This window comes from Hippocampus zosterae, chromosome 20 (assembly GCF_025434085.1).
Source record: "Hippocampus zosterae strain Florida chromosome 20, ASM2543408v3, whole genome shotgun sequence".
Taxonomy (NCBI): domain Eukaryota; kingdom Metazoa; phylum Chordata; class Actinopteri; order Syngnathiformes; family Syngnathidae; genus Hippocampus; species Hippocampus zosterae.
The window spans coordinates 9,621,363-9,636,328 of record NC_067470.1 but is presented as its reverse complement, the minus strand read 5'-3'; the positions used below and the strand labels follow the sequence as shown (position 1 = coordinate 9,636,328).

At 43.1% G+C, this 14,966-nt stretch overlaps 1 protein-coding gene across 1 annotated transcript in view; it reads left to right on the top strand.

The window, feature by feature from the left end:
• Nucleotides 1-14,966, top strand: part of dlgap1b (discs, large (Drosophila) homolog-associated protein 1b) — a 90,997-nt gene that overhangs the window by 36,636 nt on the left and 39,395 nt on the right. Inside the window, exon 4 of the mRNA XM_052054085.1 lies at nt 4,966-5,044. The gene's annotated coding sequence lies outside the window, so the exon portion shown is untranslated. The remainder of the gene's footprint in view (nt 1-4,965; nt 5,045-14,966) is intronic.

Here is a 14,966-nt window from a genome sequence, read left to right as displayed (position 1 = left end):
CTACGCAGTTCTATGCTCGCTTGTTATGCTGACATGTTTACTTTGCTTGATCCCGTCTGATTTGTATTTAAATACAGATTATAAAAGTCTTTTTTTTCATAAATCAGGGCTAAATCCCTTAAGATTGATGCTCTTTTTTCCCCTCTCCTGCCTCTCCTTCATTGACTTTAAATCTGCTCGTGCCTTTGTCGGGCCTTCGGGCCGTTGGAGGCTGTAGCCAGCCATCAGCACTCTTAAGTGACTAAATATATATATATTTTTAAATGTATTTATTATGTTTTAACATTGCATTGCGAAAATATCGGACGACTATTCCAAAGTTGTTTTATTCTCTGATGCTTGAAGTCAAAGTTGCTCCCTAGTCAACACATCATTTGACCATTAGCGGGTCAAACTACAGGCTTGGAATCAAATTATCTTTCATTTGTGTTCACCTTCTATAATAAGACAATCGAGAGGAGACGGAAGTACGATCCACCAGCTTTGTTTCCACGACCTTGATCCTTTTTCATCATCTTAAGCAACTTGGCCGCTGAGCAGAGAAGCATTGTGTGGCTGCTCATCAATGCAATTTTAAATGCGTATTGAAGAAAAAAAATACCCTTCATAACTGCATCCTCTCATTTGTCTGCCTTCCACACAGGGCGCTCAAATCACTGAGTTCACACCCAGAAGTGGGAAAGAAATTGATATGGGTCTCGTCCGCCCTTCCTTAATTGGCGCGGGATTAGTTCGCATTGATTTGGCCTGATTAGCGCGCCTGGCTTGTGTATCCGCTTCATCAGCGAGCCCACTTCCTCTTCCTTGACCTGTTTAGCATACAGACCTCATCCCCACGTCCGTCACGCACAGGCCGTGGCCGTGTGTTCGGATGAAATTGGAGACCCGGAGACCTGACACGCATCAGATTTCTTGTTAAAATTACAGTGCCGGCTCCCTACAATACGGTGAGAGGCCGGCTCCGGAAAATTGCCCCCCGGTTATAGAAAATGTTCTGATAGATGGCGGCTATTATTCTCAGCGAGTCGGCCAGAGTGATGAGCCGTGGAAAGATGGAGCGAGATTGTCTGCAGGGAGGGAAATATAGTGAGGGCAGCGAGGTACACGGATTAAGCATGAGAGGGGGGGGGGGGGGGGGGACAAGAGCATCTGATCACGGAATAGAGCGACTTGAAGAAGTAATATTATTGCAAAGAGTGTGTACAAGAGAGAAGGCTGATAAACGGTATCTTTTAAATGCGAGCGGAGATGAAGCCGAGCGCTAACAAGAGTGTCGAGTTGACGCGCTGTTTGCAGTGCTAATGCTAGTTTAGGATGGGTAGCGCTGCTGTTGAAGTTGGACACAGTGTTCTCACTGCGAGTGTTTCTCACAACTAATACTCTCATAATTGTGTGCCATGATGAATTATTAATGAAAAGTTTGAGGATTGTGCTCGTCAGTGAGGGCAGGACTTTGGATTGGTGAAGTGCGGCTACATTCAAATCTTGCTAGCAATTTTGAATCAACCTGATAATTTGCTGTTCATAGTTCCTACCCAAGCACTTGGTCTTCTTGGGTTTCGACACTCCGTATTTTGCGTTTGCTTAGCAGCTAGCATCGGTTCTCTTTCTCCTGGTACTCATCACCCTCCTTTAGTTGTAACAATACTTGTCAAAAGTCTATTTATTTGCTGCCGTGGAGGTGAGGATGAGTGATTTAGAGGAGCGTCTCGTCACCGTGAAAGGACAGCGTTTAGCCGAGCTAGCTAGCTTGCTGTGGATTTGAGTTAGCTTTGCGCGTAGCATTCCCCAGGTAGTTCTGCAGCAGTCGGTAACATGCGGCGGATGCGTAATTGACATGGATGAACATTTTTCTTTTGGGGGTGGCGGGTGGGGTACCAGTTTGGAGCTGGTTAGAAAACGTGCTTCCAGCTCTGAGTTCAGATGTGCTACAAGCCATAGTGACAGGATGGTGATATCATCAAGAAGCATACCTGCAAATGGGCGGGAGGGTTGAAATCTGTATCATCGGCTAAATGTCTGCGTTTTTCTCACTATTCTTAGCCGGGTTCCGTCTCTATCACAGTACCACATCCTACAAAGTTTCTACTAGCGAGCAAAAGATTTAAGCTTTAGACAGCTTTGATTTCCCCTCGCAGTCTTCCTCACATCTGAACTTCAGTGAGTCACAGATGTCTTGCAGCCCCTCGGCGGACTTCCAGAAACCGGCGAGTGACAAGAAAGCAGATGGGGGGGGGGGTGAAGCAGGGGCAGGGGGGTGAGCTGCTGGGCGGCACTCGGGGCGAGTGCGAGATAATTAAGAATTGAGCGATTCGGCCACCAGCACAGAACAGCTTCTTTAATTCTTCTCAGTCACATCGGTATTCATATCCATTTCAGGCTTGCTAAGGTGAACGCCGTACGACTCCCTCACGCTTCTGCCACGTTTGCTCGGCCAATTTTCTTTCCATATCGGATTGTTTTGGCAACATTACATGTGCATCGAGGGACGGATCCCAAACTGGCAAGGATATTCATGAGGGTTCCATGAGAATGAAGCACAGATTAAAGCTGAGCTCTCGCATAACAATTTTAAAAATGTTATTTGCGAGAGGCATGATGGGGAAAATTGATTACTGCTCTTGCTGTCTATAAACTCATTTTTGACGATTACTACCCCCCCAAAATATCATTCAAACATCACCCCCCGCACCCCCCCAAAAATGTCCAAAAAGCCTCCCCCGTTAAGTTAAATTGGACAAAATATTTTAAAACACTCAAATTCTGCCTATAATTCATATCTTGTCAGCGCTGAAGGACCAAACATAATTTTATTCTTCCGTATATTTTTTAAATTAATTGTCCGATTAATCGGTTAGCAAAGTTTATATTTCTGCCAAACGTAAGCCTGAAGAAAACCCCTTTTTGTTGGGTTTGAAGATTTTCACCGGGTCAAACTGTGTGTTGTTGACCACTTGGAACGTGTTGAATTGTGATAACATCTTTTGGCGTTGAATTCAAGTCCACGAATGAAATGAATAAACCGGACCATGTACAGAGAGAATGAAGAGTGCATTGTCATTTGTATTCAGAAGATATCCGCGGGTTGCGAGTTGTACTGAGTTCTGCGCCATCGCGAAGGTCAGGATCTCAAAAGTTGCGGTTCTGTATTATTCTCAAGCAAACATGTTGCGTCATAGGGGGGGCCTCTTACCGCCTGCTGACTCATAGTGAGCACAGCCATAGGTTTCTGAGGTTTAAAGCCTCTCCCCAGCCCATTCTCATGTGCCGCAACTTCAAAGTGCACCCCAACGGAATCCATATCGCTGTGCAAAAAAAAATAAAAATTATAAATTCCCTCTTCCGGCCTCCTTGCCGGAGCAGAGGTCAAACTGCCTCATCTTTTATGTATCGTTTTCGGCCATTGATTGTGTCACAGGAGATTTATGAGCACAGAGATGGGTATTTCCATATCACACTTTAGTGTATGGAAGCTCGTTTTATTGCCCTCTGATTTGGCTGATGTCTCTTTTTTTTCTCTAATCATTAAAAACAACCAAATTTGCTTGATAAACTAACTGAAATTTAACAACAAAAGTCAAAACAAAATAAATAGTAACTATGATGAAAAATCCCACTGTTACAACATTGAGCATCTCAAGCAGGGGTGGACAAATATTTGTGCCCAAGTGCCTCATTTGAGTTTAAAAAGAGACAGACAAAAGGTAAATTGATATTCCCCCTAAATCCTCAAAATATGTTACGTTCATTGGCAACTTGAAATTTTGGTTGTACGCATATGACCAAAACAATAGATGACCAAGAAGGGATCCATGTGGTACACCTTACTGTCAAATTTAAATGGATCCTGTTACTTCACAGGTAACTGTTTGCTACCTACTACTTTAAATAATTTGGTCACCGTGAATAAATCTGACCTGACTGGTTGTTTTAAATTTGTGTTACTGTTTATTCTCAATGGTCTCTTGTTTTTGCCTTCATCCTTAGCGCGTGAATGCACTTGATCCTTATTTTTACAAGCCACATTCGTCCTTGTTCCTGTGCCTGTGCGTGTGTGCGTGTGTGTGTGGTGCCCAGTCATATCCCATCAGAATGCCATCGTTCAGACCACCATCTGTTTGGTGCCCTCTTATTGAACCTCCTGCCACTTCTTCGTCAGCTTCATGGGGTGACCAGTAACTGCAGCACATTTAATCTGATGGGATAAAGTGGGGTTTTTTTCTCCTTTTTTTTTTTTCTTTCAACAATGCTCATTGGACCAGAATGAAGTTAAATCAAGCATTTTGTTCAGGAAAATAATGACTTGGAGTCCTTTTTTTTTTTTTTGTAAAGCCACGTTATGTCCAAATAATTCAGCCAACGTAGGCGAACAATTCTCTCCTCAGAAATCCCAGGGTGTTTATTTTTTTTAAGTGTGCATACACATTTGTAAGCAAACTGGAGATGGCCAAACATCCTCAAAGTTAATTATCTTCTATTTGCCCAGACAAGCCGGATGCATTCAGCCATGTGAACTGTGTGTGGTTGATTTTGTCAATATTGCAGGTGGAGTTCAGTCATTAGGTTCAGATTGACTCTGCCTCCATACATCTCAAGGGTCTCCTCCTCCTTCCTTTATCCGTTGTCTCCTCATGCCGCCGTGAGTTGTATGTGTTTGCCAGGCCTGAGAACAGAACAGAACAGAACCGCCGAGCCCGACACGGCTACTCTTTGCTCGTTATTCTCACGGCCACGTTTTAAGGTCCTCTAATCTCACCACTGCACTGCTTGAAGATGGAGCGTTTCGATTTCCGTTCGTCATGGATTTGCTGGAGTTTTTTTTTTTTTTTTTTTAATCCTCCAGATGAGAATTCACCCGCCGCCTCCTCGGCAGCGTCGAAACTGAAGGAAAACAAGCGGGCGCCGCGTTTGTTTGGATTGATGCTGACGGCTTCCTCAATCACTGTCATTTTCTGGGCTTTGCAGGTGGAGAGATGAGCACGTGCGGTGAACAAAGGCGGCAGAATTAAAACGAGAAGATGCCCAAGTTGAGACGTTGAAGCAGGTCAGTTTGCGCCGATCGCCTTGAATGCTAATGCTATTGGCGCACAGTTCGGTCAAGGCCTCGTAAGCAAAGACCTTCACCTTGTTGGCCCCCCCCACATGCGACTCGCCTTTAAAAATGAGTCACCCGGCGCATCACATCACCGGCAAACGCTTCCACTCAAAAGTAGCGGATCCTTTATGAAGAAAATAAAAAATTGGGACTGTAATTGTCTTGCTTTGGGCAGTATTGTGGAAATTTTTGCTGGTCGATACACATGCGTCTGGTGTATTGACTAGCTGAAAGGTTTTGACAGGGGTGGGTTTTCAATTTGACTTTCTTCCTTTGTTTAACTTTTTTTTTCTGCCCTCTAAGGCGCACCTAAAAGCATTCAAATTTCTCAAAAGCCACCGGTGCACATATGGATCAATATTCTGATTTCTTGGACGTAGTATTTTAAATGATCTGGAAAGCGTTTTGTTACAGCTGCAGCGGTTGTGAAAGCGCTTAATAAATTGGCCATTCCTCCAAAGTGCCTTATAGTGCGGAAAATACGGTATTTCAAAACCGGATATATTTTATTTGACAACTCGTAATACATAGAACAAAATATTGTTTTGGAATGAAAATAGCTGCAGAGGCAGAAATAACTAAATAACTCCAAAAACATTAGTTTGAAACATTGATTTTATTTATTCAATATGTATTTTTTCTGATATATTTTTAATATGTGTAAAATATATAAATCAGTTATCATTCCCAGATAGATAAAACGATGATTTACTTTTGAAAAGTAAAAATTTTATTTCATTATTTGTAACTATTATATTATAAAATATTTTTTCAGTAATAAAATAAAACTTTTTACATCATGGGCTGTAATAATTTCATTCTAAAATGTACATAAAAGCATGTAAATCAGAAGAACGAATAAATCTGTATTTTTTTTAGTTCTCAGATGGTCTCAGAAAATACGATAAATGTTGTTTTTGAAATCGTGTACATGAAATGAGTCCAGGAGAAAAAGGGAACCGCGGCTGACTTTGAATCCATGAAGAATAAATATTCTGTGTGCGTCTGAATTCAAAAGGAATCATTTCGATGCATTGATTGCATGCCAAGGCAAGCTTTACAGGCTCTAAGCCGGCTGCAGGGAGACAATCATTCGCAGAGTTAAACAGGGTTAATGTCCAAGAAAATATCACACAATTCTCGCCGCCTTAATTTGACGTTTCATCCCGACCAGCACCATCAGATTTTCTTCACTTCCGGAGCTCCCAGGGGTCTTGCCTGTCACATGCTTTCATTAAAATATCCGATTAATAGTAGTCTCAGGATAATAATCAGTTGTCAAAATATTTGCCAGTTGCCGCCAAAGTAGCGAGTGTTTATATGTGCAAAAACTAGATTACAATTGCCGCCCAGAATCTGTTTGGGGTGGGCGGTTCTCTCTCATGCAAATGAGCCCCAGACTTCTCCTCCCGAGTACAGCTTTGCGTTACCATGACAACAGGTGGGATACAGTTACCTGCTAATGGCTACTTGTGCAAGAAAAATATAGCATCTTTGGATCACATAAAAACAGGGGGCGGGGGGGGGGGGGGTAAATGGGGGCGGCACTAAGTGAACAAGCCACAAAATTCCGCTCAGTGTGCAGATCTGTGCATGTTGCGCATGCAGCAGACACATTGCCATCAACTTTGCGTGCAATTCGACTGACGTTTTGGCTTTGACGCAACAACGTTGACATGAAGTCCCGTCGTGGCTTGAAAATGGCAAATCTTCGCCCAGCCTAGCCTCTGCGTCATCGGCGGAGAAATTTGGCGCTAAAATGGAAATTAGCTGACTTTTGATGTCGCATTCGGGCAACATTAGGTATGGCTCGCTTACTGTTCTCAAACACCATCAAAGTTACCACCTCTCATCTGATATTTAGAGGAAATGGTGGAGAAGTAATGCTTTCAAATTCTGTATTTTAATTGCGTTTTTTTTTTGTGAATTCAGGTAGAACACTTATTGATGCAAATAAATTCACTCGGGGACCCATTTAGTGTTTGTGTTGCGCTTCCGCGCCCTACACACCATTTTCCACGCATTGGCCCGCCGCAGTGTGCACTGCTAATTACAAACAAAGTGTAAAGGTGATTTAGTACCCGAGTGTTTTCACCAAATGAACTGTGAAATGCTGAAATGCGCGCCTTGGCGAGCGAGCGCCTTCATTTGGCTTCCAGTTCCATAAACTGGCCAAGATAAAAGCCCCCTGACAAGCTGGCACACAGAGGTGACAAATGCTTGATCAAAAAGAAGGGGAAAAAAAAAATCCAATGTTTGATGTCCGAGCTTGATGTTATCGCGGCGGATGTGAAGATGTGAAGCGTGGACAAGCCGCAGATCCGATCTTAAAATGGCCTTTGAGAGGGACGCAAAAAGCTTTCATCAAACTCGAAAACCAAACAAGTACCGGTAATTATGAATGAATGAAGTCGAAAGATAAGGTGGGCCGGCTTTACACGGAAGCCTATTAAGATTCTTTGATACATTTAAAAACCAAGCAAAGACAACCGTTTGTTGGAGCTTGTGCATGTAACTAGCAACAAGCGCACATTCAGAATGAGCTATTTTGCATTCGTTCTAATTAGGGCCCGGCCAACATGAATTTATTTTATATACAGTATGTTATATAAATACACACACACACAAATATTATAAATTAGGTCAGGGATTCCGCCCGAAAGGCCTGATGGTCCCCCACCAGCTGTGAGGACGCTGACTCATCAAAGTATGTGTTGAGCATCACAACGTAGCCCGTCAAAAAGCGGCCGTGACCCGCGCCATTACAACTTGCCCGTAGCTTGCCCGAATCCTTTTTGCAATTGTTTTCCTCCCTGTGGCATTTGTTCTGTGTTCTTACTTCTCGCAGCAGATAATAAAACAGACGCCGCCTCGCCATTAGCGTCGCCGTCGCCCGAGAGAGCGAAAAAGCGCGTGAGCCGAGTCAATTAAAGTTAACACATCCACCTGCATAATTGAAGATGCCTTGCCACATGTTCCGTTGAGGGTAGGGGGGCGAGGGGTGGCGATGGGGGCGGGGTTGTTGTTTTTAATCTTTCTTCCCACTCACAATACGCTCATATTGTTCACAATAGGGGGCGAGCATGGCGTTCCAGCACGCGTATGTACAGTGCGCGCGGTACAGTCACGTCGACACGTCAGAAAGCATTAGCGTTAAAGCGATGCTACGAGGCGGACCATGAGCTGTGTGATTTCGAGCAAACTTAAATTGCGGGTCTGACAACACGGTCGCTGGAATTTTAGCGAGTAGCTGTCATATCATTCTGCAAATTATGGCATGTTGTTAAATGATGGTGACGGTGCAGTGATTCATTTGTAGTAGGGTTGGGCGATTTCAACTTACAATAAAATCTCCCATATGCCCCCACACCCCTTCTTCACAAATACAGTGGTGCCTTGTTGTGTAAGAGCCTGATTTAAATATATTTCAAGACACAAGCTAACGTGAGCTAGCTAGCCAGATGCCGGCAAACTGAACTGGTTTCGCGACAGCAACAGTTGGGCAGATTGTATCAATTCATTTCAAAAACCAAAGACAATTTCAGCAACTAGCCAGGTAATAAACAGACAAAATGAATAATTTGAACACTTTTCTGACAACAAAGGAGACGAAGGCCACAGTCAATTACGCTGAACTTTGCGAAACACATAACACTCATGTTTACACCTTAGAAACTTTTGACCTGACTCTGGGGCTTCTAAAAACCACTGGGTTAATCGATTATCACATGTGTACGCAATCTGAAGACGGAGCAGAGACACCATCATAACCCACATAAAAAGCAAATCTAGACTAGTGTCGAAAGACTACTGCTGCTATGTGAAAGGGCCAATTCAGCCAGAGCTTCTGCCAGGCGGATCGCGTCCAACGATCAATATGTCAGGGCTCCTGCCGTTTCCAAATGCCCGAAACACCTCACCAGCGAGGCGTCCAGGAGTAAGCAGATGCCCGAGCCACCTCATCTGGCTCCTCTCAATGTGGAGAAGTAGCGGGTCAACTCTGAGTCCCTCCCAGATGACCGAACTTCTCACCCGATCTCTAAGGGAGTCTGCTGCCAACTAGTGGCCAACAATAAAATTTCACCTAAAATAAACAAAATGCAAGTTTCCTAAAATATACCCTCCACTCCCTCCAAAAAAAAAAAAAAACACTGCCAAGTGTAAACCCAGAACTTTGCTCTTCTATCTATGCCAATGATGTATCATGACAGACAAGAAAATGAACTTCAATGAGATGAGAGATGTGTTTCCTGGTTAATGGAATTCATGGTTAATTTAGCCTTCCAATCGTGGCGATCGCTTGAGGAAATTTTGTCCTTAGAAAATGCGGCTGCCGAGAGCCGCGACTTGACACTGGCACTCCATTTGTCACAAAGTGCCGTGACAGTGTGGCTAATTAGTTTGGTCGTAACAAAGGAGCTGTCTTGCGAAAAGCCGCGAGCCGTCCGTCCACACGGACGTTTATTTATGACGCATCAGATTCAATTTTCATGCCAAGCAGCCGTTTGGTTTGCCAGTGTTTTGACAAAGGTTGCATTAAAGTTGCATTGGACATATGTTACTTGAATGCCGTTTGAATCGCAGGCCGGCATGGAGCAGGAACCTAGTGGTGATGCAGACTCTTTCCTCTCTGCGGCACTGAGACGTTTACATTTGTCACCTGTTTAAAAAAAAAAAAAAATCAATACAGTAATGCTACATTGCAGATTTTTGTGTGGTGAAATACATTTACAATGTGTTTGGATAAGTTACAATATGATTAAAGCTTGTGTAGGGGTTATATTAAGGTTCAATCTATCAAACAAATGTGTAATTATGTATTTTTTGTCCTGAAATTGTTTTCCATCCATTTTCCGCATGCTTTTTTTTGGGATGTGTGTTGTGTTGTGCGATATTTTAGAATAGAGTATCCCCAGAATCGTTTCATTGTTTATTTAATTAATTAATTGTGTATGGCTAAAAGGGCAGGACCTGGGACGGTGAGTGACGTGGGCATCAGCGAATGCGAGTCGCGACTTTGCTGATCGTTAACGGCCGGTTTGTGCGTTAATTGATTCAGATAACATTACAATACATTCTCACTAGCCGTTGGAGGCCCTATTAAATTATGAGAGTGCTTTTATTCTTGTACTACAGGACAGCGAGTGGCTTGGCCATGTTAATTTGGCGAACATCTAGCGATCTTCAGCTTAGCTATCTTGAGTGTTAGCAATTATACAACTGCTGTAATTATACGCCCTGCATTTTATCTTCTTTTTTTTGTGTGTGGGTGTGAAATGTTCCCAAACTTGGACATTCTCTTGGATGGTGTAAGAGAATGTCTAAAATCCGGACACAGTCTTGAAAGGTTAGATGAGCAACCTCTTAGGTTACCAAGGCAGCTAACTAGCATGGCTAAGCTAACATCCGTTGTGACATTTTCATTAGAAGGCAAAGTAGCAAGTAGCTACTCATTTTCTGATAAATAATGACTTTTACTGTTGTACTACAGGACAAGCAGGATAGAAAATGGTCAGATTCTGATTGGTTCATGAAAGTAGGTTTAAAAAAATGCCAACTACTGCCAGAGGAAGGAAACCCTAGCAACATGGCAGCAGTAATGAGACTTAAACTGGTGGTGCTAGGCCTCTCCTGACATTGCTTAAAAGCACTTTTACATAATGTGAACATTCACCAGGTCTCTTAATGCTTCCTGCGCCGTCTTGTAAAACGTTCCCTGACAAGGTTCTCTTGGGGAAGGGAATGGTCTGCGTTTGGTTTTTCCATTAGTTTGAAATATTCATCTTTTTCAATATTCATATTGGTTAAAGATGATTGACATGAGCATTGATGCGTCTTTTTGTACTTGGTTCCTTTTTTATGATTGATGAGCACGCAGTGGAGTTTTGCTGTCTTTTTCCCCCCCTCTTATTTCAAACGGTAACCATGGCAATCAGCACTAAAAATAAAAGACAAACGATTGAAAGAAATCAATTGAAAGTGTTGACTATTACGGGGCCAGTTACTGTAGCTCTACTTATTTCTGTTTAACTCATTCAGTACCAGACAATGAACCAAGCCCGAAAAGACGTTTAAAAACGTCTTTGGGAGTGAATGAGTTAAGCAGCTTCATCCTGATTTTTTTTTCATCCCAAATGTACTTTACTCATCGTGTCAATTGTAACTACTGTCAGCTCGTGGACGAGCCTTTAATTTTTCTGTCTGTCACGATATGTCACTTGCAAAGATAGGTGGAATAAATAAACAAGAATTTTCAATGAAGTGAATTGGATATTTTCCCGCGGCACCCCTGATCATTTCTCACAACACCGTAACGCATCGTGGCACAGTGGTATGGGAATAAGTGGTCTAGAAGCGTGCATTCCTCGTTTCACACCTGCCAGAGCAGGGTCATGAATCCGTCTCTGATGGCCACAGAGCGTAACACAGAGGCACAGCTGTCTATTAGTTTATGCCCCGCCACTGGTGGCCGTTTGACAAGCACGACACATCCAGCAGTCCTCCTCTTCTGCTTGACAAACTTTACCAGGCGGCAGCATCTCGGTTTGGCATGTCATTGTGTGTTTGTGTGTGTGCGGTTAGCAGGCCCAACGCCAACGTGACCCACCTTCGGCTTTTCCGCTTTAGCACAGCGGTGTGCGGACAGCTGCGCGGCAAACGCGCTGCGGTGCATCACCGCGAGGGCCGTTTTTTATTTAGGTCACATTCTACGCTCCGGCGGCCAACAGAAGGGATTGCTTGTCCATGCCGATGAATACCTTCGGCTGGACACGGTCTGCTGTGAAAGTGCTGCGCAAGAAGTGGAGTCTGAATGTGTGTGAGCGACGGGTGGCCGCTAGATTAAATGCATTGGCTTAATTCCTTCCCCTCAAGTGATTTAAGACCCTGGTTTAACATCGCCACCAAATTGATGTTCATCCGTTTACCAATTTTTCAATTACAGTGAACACCCACCTATTCCTGGTGGGCAACGTTTTTTATTGTCCTCATATATATATACATACACACACACACTGTATTGGCCCGAATATAAGACAGCCCTGATTATAAGACGGCCCCGTCTTTTTCAAGACTCAAGTTTGAAAAAGATTTTTTGAACACAAATTAATTTTTATACAGAAAATGATTACAGTACATCTGAAACAAATGATTCTAACAATATATTTGAGAGAAAAAGCATGTTATTTTGCCTCATTCAAATCTTAATATCTGAACATTTAAATATGTAAACTAAAGTGCAATCACATTCGTAAATGAATGGCTTCTGGTTTGTGAAATGTAAATTACTACATAACTTCTCCTCAGCTGCCTGTTAACCTGGCCGATCTTCAACCCACTTTTCTCCAGATTGTCACTACGTTTCTCCATTTTCTGTTATGTCTTCTATTATTTTCTTCTCTTTTCTTTCCTATCTCTATTTTTTCTTCTTCTTTGTGCTACCGCTGTTTTTATTTTTATTCTTCGTGACAGGGGTTCACTTTGGCCTGAGGAGTCAAGTTCAGCATTCGCATCAATGATATCTGGCACCATCTCGCGTCGTGAATGGGTAGACTGTAGAGACCCCGAATATAAAACGACCCCCACTTTTTTATTTCAATGCAAAAAACACCGTCTTACATTCGGGCCAATACGGTGTGTGCGTCTCCCCAACACCAGGCATTGGAACAGGGGTGTGTAGACTTTTTATATCCACCATCCTGAGATTGTATTCATGTGTCACTACATCATGTTGACCAAGCCCTGTTATGAAATCTGCATGTTTTTAAAGTACTGTACTTGTAGATGCCACAAGGCGGCAAAGTACTGCTGTTTTTCAACGCGAAGTTCTTCAACTCACCTCAACCTAACTCCTTGGCACCAAGATCTTTGTTTGGCCAGTTTCAGAGAATAACAGACATTTGTTTTGGTGACTCGCGAATACACGTGTGAGCACTTTACTTTTTGGACCGACTAAAAGTACGACTTTCCTCGATCTGGATTAGATTTGGCGCCATCCTGTGGCACCTCGGGGCATTTCAGAAAGAGCACAAAAAGATCAAGTGAGTGTATAAATATCCCTGGCTGCTATTTGCTGAAATAGGTTATTTTATTGCACTACTCCGTCTCACTTTTCCCTTATGCCCCCCACCCCCCCTCCTCATTGCAGCACAGTGGCCTTATGCTTGCGCTTTATAAATTGGAGTAATGAATCGCTCCTGCTGGAGCGCGCCGGCGTCACCGCGCAACGCGGGAGGTTATGCAGGGTCTCATCATTACCTCGTTAGCCTCGCACAGCTTCCAGTCTCTTAAAGGGAGACAGCTAAAAGGTGCGGGATGGATATGTCGCATGGCCACGCGAGGCCGAGGCCGAGGTCGTTTATTGCCCGAATTGCTTCGCCAGGTGCAGGACAATGTCAGATGCTTTTTACCGGCCTATTAGTTTTCTCTCAGAGTGGAAATGACACGCTAATGTGATTATCTTTTCTGTTTATGTGCGCTTGGAGAAACTGGATTGGAGGAACGGAAAAATAAATGCTCTTTTTGTTTGTGTGTGTGTGTGTGTGAGAGAGCGATGGATTTATGTTCGGATGAAGCCGAGGCAATTTAGTGTTTTCTCATTACGTTCTTAATTCATCGGAAATAATGACGGCTCCTCGACCCCAGCGACACTGTTTCTGAGACACTGCAATGGAGAGAGGAAAATGTGGGAGAGGGATTGTGGGTAGGGTGGGGGCGCAGATCAATCTGCTGCTATATTTAGAGATAATCCCTTTTTGAAGTTTTGAAGGACAAAAATAAAAGGTTGAACGGGTGCTAAGCACGTGTGTCTTGCCAATGTTTCTTCAGAGGAGGGACCCAAATGTATTTACATACGGTGAAATATAACTATGCTTTACAGTGACCAGGAGCGCATTTCTCTTCAATGAGCCGGTCTCATCTTGCTCATGTGAGATACACCCCTTAAGTGCATTACTTAAGTCCAGTTTACTCAGTAATTTTTGCTTTGCGCAAATTCCCATTTCACAAAGAACGGATATTAGAAATGAAAGCAAGTGTTTTTTGACTGTTTAGAAAGGCTTCATTGCCTACAAGTACGTCTTTTTAAAATTAGGCCCCGCCTACCAAGGACGTACTTGTATGTTTGTCTTCTTTTTTTTTTTTTGCGTCATAGAGAGGAGGAGGGTCTGATGCAATCTGTGAATGAGAATAATCCTTTTGCATTGTAAATCATGTCAAAAAGCGACCAGTAGGTGACAGTGATATATTGAATAAATGCTTGTACAAAAATCCCCTTTTCAACGTTTTTTTGCCCAGGAATCGGCATTTTCATGAAACTTAGCGATTTTGTAATGCCGATTGCTGAAGAATGGAAAAATATTTTTTTCAAAAACATTTTTTTTCTGCTGAAAGAAGAGAGTCCAAACTTTATTTTGGTAGGCTCCATGCTTATATCGCATTAGAACCAAATATTATGTGGGCCTTGCAAGAGCAGTTAAAATCAAGTAAAACGCTGGGATTGAGGGGGTTGCTCCAGTGAAAATGGCTGGCATTGAATGAGGTAAAGGGAGCCTGAAAGTTGTATGCTCTTCGTCTGTCTCATCAGTTGGACTTGGATCTGAAGAATCTAAAAACATTTGTGAGCGTATTTTGTTAGCGGACTGAGACGAGTGGGCAGAGGCACACATGGATACACCTTATTTTCACATTAAAGTTCTTTCAGACTGATCATTATATCGGATTTTTTTGGCAAGTTTCATTGCAGCCTGATGGAAAGCCGATGGGCGGCGGCCATCGTACTGGACGCCTTAAATGTGTGCTGATATTTCTAACTCTGCTTTCTGTCTCCTCCTCAATTCTTGGTGTCTTCTCCCTCGCATCTGGTTGTTCCCGC